Here is a 6,000-nt window from a genome sequence, read left to right as displayed (position 1 = left end):
TCCACAACTTACTGCCATCATCTGAGATTCACATTCATCTAATAATACATACCGTTTACGATTACTTAAATAATTTTTAAACCATTCAAATATAACACCTCTAAATCCATATCTCTCTAACTTTTTAAATAAAATTTTATGGTCCAGGGAATCAAAGGCCTTACGAAGGTCTAAAAACAAAGCAATCATTACTTCTTTTTTTTCAAAGGCAATTGATACTTTGTGTATTAACTCGATAATGGCAGAAGATGTAGAGTGACCTGCACGAAAACCAAACTGCTTTGAAGTAACGATATTGCACTTGTCCAAGAATTTATATACACGTATATACACACATTTCTCTAAGATTTTAGAAATGAAAGGGAGAATAGATATAGGTCTGTAATTAGATATACTTTCTTTTGATCGACTTTTATAAACTGGAGTTACTTTGGCGATTTTTAATTTGTCAGGTACAATATCAGTAATCAGAGATAAAATGATTATCTCACATAAGGAATGACATAAAATATGAACAACACTTTTAACCAATTCACCACGTACTCCATCAAAGCCAGGGCTTTTACCACTCTTAAACTTCAAAACAATATCAGTGATTTTTTTGGGTGTGAATGGAGTAAAAAGCATTGTTGATTCATTTTTATTTACATATTACATAAAGTCCCCAGAATCAGTGAAGGAAGAAGAAAGTAAGTGACCTATGTTTAAAAAATATTTATTAAAAGCATTGCATATTGCACCTGTCCCATTTATTGTTTAATCATTACACTGACTTGCACTAACACATTATTGATGACCTTCCATGTATTTTTCATATCACCTGCAGCATTTTCGAATTTGCTTTTAAAATATACCCTTTTAGCCTTTTTGATCTCGTAATTTACCATATTTCTAATTTCTTTATACTTAACAATTTTTTCTTAAGTTTTTTCTTTTAGATATTTTTTATATAAACAACATTTTTGTACATAGCTTTCGCAATGATTTACTAAAACCATGGGAACCAGTATATGAAAAATGCTTTGACTTCAACAAAGAACGCTTTTGATAGATACCACGTAATCATTTCCTTTTGGGGGAAGTGTTTTGTTGTTAGGCATCTGAATATTCAGTATGTTTTAAAAAATGTAATAAACATGTTTCATTCCTTATATTTAAATATGAATCAACTTTATTTCATTTCACAAAATTCAAAACAAGTGGGAATATGACATTATTAGATAGCTTATTTCATAATAATGAAGACATGAATATAACTGTCACAGAGAAATATTGTTAAAAATGCCACAACATTGTTATTTCTTGCTTCTATTGCGTATCAGGACATCTATCCCCTAGACATCCAACCCCCTTAGGACAAGTACCCCCTGGGACAAGTACCCCTTAGGACATCTGTCCCCCGGACATCTATCCCCCAGCCGGACATCCACACCGGACGCCCACCCCCGGACATCTACCCCGGACGTCTACCCCCGGACATCCAACCTCCGGACATCCATCCCCGGATGTCTACCCCAGGGGCGGAAATCTCTCCCAAAAGGTAGGGGGGACACAGGGGCGGATCCAGCCTTCGCCAATAGGAGGGGGGCGGAAATTTGTTTCAGCCATATTTTCCCCGATCGGCAGCTCAAAGATGATTTGTTTGTTTCTTTGAAGGGGTAGTCCTCATTAGTCACTTCTTAGCTTTATTCTTATAAATTCATATATAATATCATAATCCTTATTTATATGATGCGAGCGCGAGCTTATTTTTTGGAAATTTTATGTATTTTTTCCTAAAATTTGAACATTGTGGCCAATGTTTGTTATCCTGAAAAAAATACTACGAACGCAAAGCGCGAGCAGAAATGAACTGCCAAAAGATACCTGTTAAAGACTGCGTGCAGTTAGCATTTAACAATCAAATAATGCGAGCGCGAAGCGCGAGCTTTTTTTTTAAATACATTTTCACCTAAAGAATATTAATTCTAAGCACTTTTTGTAACTCAAGCAGAATAGGTATATAAGTAGACAATTGATGCGAGCGCGAAGCGCGAGCGGAAAATTTCGAGATTTAGTCCTATAATATATACTGAACGAGACACTCTATTCATGTTTTGCAAATCATGAAAAGGATGAGTATTAATAATGCGTGCGCAAAGCGCGAGCAGAAAATTTTTATATACGATTTGAACTGGTACATGTTGAAAAGGTACCTGTTAAGGACTGCTTGCACTTAGCCATGAAGGTGTTACATACTTCAACAATCAAAAAATGCGAGCGCGAAGCGCGAGCTGAAAAAATTTGAAAATTTCTAAAGAAAGAATGGAAAATTTTTATCAATTTTTGTAATCGTGAACAGGGTAGCTATATAATTCAACAATTGATGCGAGCGCGAAGCGCGAGCAGAATTTTTTTTCTCGAGATTTAGACCTAATAATGGGCCACTCTGTTTATGTTTTGTAAACAGCCATAGGCTGATCGAGGGCTTTTTACCGTGTTTAAATAAAATAAATCAATCAAAATCAATGTTTTGTAAATTATGAAAAGGATGAGTTATAGGGGGTCTTCCTACATTAATAATGCGACCACAAAGCGCGAGCAGAAAATTTTTGATATTGTGATCTGAAACTGGATAATGATTTAAATAAGAGAAAATAAGTTGAGTATTTGAATAAACATGCGCGCGCGTGTTTCATATTTAGACCTAGAATCTAGGCATTCTAAATACATCTTTCATCATGAAAATCATGAAACTTTGATATTCCGATCTGAAAAATTCCGATCTGACAAGGGCGGGAAAATTTGACAAGCAAAAAAAAAGGTTATCATCCCAAAAGTACGGTCATCTCGTCCCAACTCGTCCCAAAATACATGTTTTATTTCGATTTAGAATGATGCATTTCTTACCATCATAAAAGACAAGAAATAGTAGGGGGGACATTTGATATTGTGTCCCCCCTACTATTTAGAGTAGGGGGGACACGTCCCCCCTGTCCCCCTGGGATTTCCGCCCATGATCTACCCCCGGACATCCATCCACCGGACACCTCCCCCCGGACATCTACATGTACCGGACAAAGGAAGGAAAGGAGTAAAACTAAAAGAGGAGGATGAAACGTGAATGAAATAAGAAGGAGAAGGGAATAATTGCAAGAAGAACATTTTTTGGCCATTATTTATAAATGAAAATTTCGCTCGCGCTCCGTGCTTGCAGTGTCAGTTAAGTGAGATAATAGTTTGAACAAGAGGAAAACACTGGGTTTAACAGTATACATTTTCAAATCGAAATGCAAAGATTATTCTGTTCGCGATTCGAGCAAGCAGTATTTTGTATTAGCGTGATAAGCATTATGATCACGAATACAAAATTGCTTAGAAAATCTCAATTTACCTCGCGCTTTGCGCCCGCATTGCCTCTTCGATAAGATAAATATCTTGCTCAAGAGGCTTTATGGAGGAGCCGTAGTGTAGTGGCTCTGATTCTCGCCTTGTAAACAGAGGGTCGTGTGTTCGAATCCCACAGCGGTCTGGCTTCCTTTGGTATATCGTTTATCCACTCTCGACCCAGGTGCTAAATGGGTACCCGGGAGGATGTGAAAGTCATTGTAGCTTGTCCAGTAGTGTAAGCGCCCCATCGGCGACTGACTTGAATACTCACCAGGGAGTGGAGGATGTGCTCACAATGTGTGCGGGAATGACCAATTGAATCCGATGACCGGGTAATGATATATCTGTAATGTTATGTAGTATGTATTTAACTTCCTGTTATCCTTTCAGCCATTCACCTTCACCTTCACTTGTTTACAAACTCCCCCAATTTCATCTAAGAATTCCCAAAACCCCCAATACCATTTAACTCCTAAACATTGACCATAAAAAGACCAACCCTCAGTGACGTCAGCTAACTTCAAGGAAGAAGTATGACTCACTCTTCCAGCCCCAGTCACTTACACAGAGCATCACCACACCCCTATACCAGATAAAGTTTGATAGACAGTTACCTGTAGACCAATCAGATCAAGTTTAGATCACTCCCACCTTAAATTGTTACAACCCCAAACCTAATGATATAAATAAGACTTCTTGATTATTATAGATATAATATACAGAAGAATATTAGACCCACACTCATCCAGATAGACTGACTGATTTCAAGACTTAGACGTCCATCAAATATTATCTTAACTTCACAATCTCAATCTTATACTTCTAAATTATTTTATATTCATCGTCTCCTATTATATCTGAATCTTCAAGTACTTCGAACTGTAGCTGAATATTGATAATTAAATACTTTGTGACTTTGAACTGTATAACTTTCTCAAAAGTTTCTTCATTACGCTTCCCTTCTTATAATTACCGATCCCAACACGACAGTAAAGCGCTTAGACACGTCGTTTCGACGTATTAAGCGCTATATAAAATCGGATTATTATTATTATTAAATGAAATATTCAATTATGATGTATATATACGAATGATATTTCAGCTCGCACTGAGCACTCAAATTATTTGATTTATAAAGTACCTCTCCTCTTTGTGCATACAATAAAGTCCTCAAAACGATGCCTTTTCAGGATCCCTTTTGATTATCCTCTTTTTTATGATGTATTATATTTTATCGAAGACAATGGCTCGTGCTCCGCGCTTGCATTAATTGTAAAAATGTAATAAAACATGCATCTTGTTGTTAGAACAAGTGATCAATATATACCTTATGAGATTGGATATAAAAAAGTTAAACTCGCGCTTTGCGCTGGCATAATTTATTTTAAGTCGGAACATCGACAATATCCAGCTCGCGTTTCGCGTGTGCATTATTTAAATAACGGGAAACGTATCCTTCTGAATCTAGTAGATTTGACATTTTCCGAACCTAGAAATGTTCTTTCCGATGAAGTTTGTTTCTTGAATCATGTTCCTATGGGGTCCTAGAACAAATTCAGCTTGGTTGCCCAAAGTTGCCGTTTGGGCAATTTTGCTAATTTGCATAAATCCAAAATGGCCGCCACATGCCATCTTAAAAAACTAACTTTTGAACCCCTTGCCCTAAAATGATGAGGAAGAACTCATTTTATGGGTTAAGGCGTGTGTAGAATCCGTTTCTATTATTATTTTGCAATATAAGGTCATCTGCAGGTCAAATCCAAAATGGCCGCCAGATGCCATTTTGAAAAATTGAATTTGAACCCCTTGCCCGAGGATGATGAGCAATACCTTTGTTTAGGGGTTTTGGGGTGTGTATAATCTCTTCCTGCTATCTATTTTGCAATATAAGGTCATCTTCAGGTCAAATCCAAGATGGCCGCCAGATGACGCCATCTTGAAATATTAACTTTTGAACCCTTTGCCCCAGAATCATGAATAATAACTTTATTCGTGAGTCATTTGGTATGTTGATTCAATTTCTGATGTAATTTTGCAATAAAGGATAATCTTCAGATCAAATCCAAGATAGCCGCCGAATGCCATCTTGAAAAATTAGTTTTCGAGGCTTATAGTGTAAGAGCTTATGTAAGGGGATTTCATTAAGAATACTCATTTCGTTAACTAATTCTCAATTTTTAGAAGTCAGATCTGAGATGTTGTCAGACGTTCGACATTAATTGCTCACCTTAGAATGAATCCTCGTTAGGTTTGGGCTATGATCAATTTCGCGTGTACTTTTATTTCTTTAAAGTCCATCCATACTTTTGTACTGAAGAGGTTTTAAAGTCTTTTTTTGAATTTGAAAGTATTTTCTCCATATTTTTCCTAAAACAAAGTGTCCAATGATAGGTAGGCATCAGTTCTAGGGTCGCTAGGGTTTACATTTTTGAGAGTGGCTGTAGAGCTTCGCTCTAGAGTGGCAGTCTCTAAAACAAATTTGTACAGATGTAGGAGGATGGCGCTAAGACAGGTACAAATAGTGATGCTGTCCTAGCCTTCCTCCTTGGTCTTTGGCCTGCCAATGTAGCATTCTGATTTTTTTTTGACGTATTGACTCCTGCACTTAGTAGCTCTCCATAGATGGCGACT

Source organism: Lytechinus pictus, unplaced genomic scaffold, assembly GCF_037042905.1.
Source record: "Lytechinus pictus isolate F3 Inbred unplaced genomic scaffold, Lp3.0 scaffold_19, whole genome shotgun sequence".
NCBI lineage: Eukaryota > Metazoa > Echinodermata > Echinoidea > Temnopleuroida > Toxopneustidae > Lytechinus > Lytechinus pictus.
Note: the sequence above shows the minus strand (reverse complement) of the source record.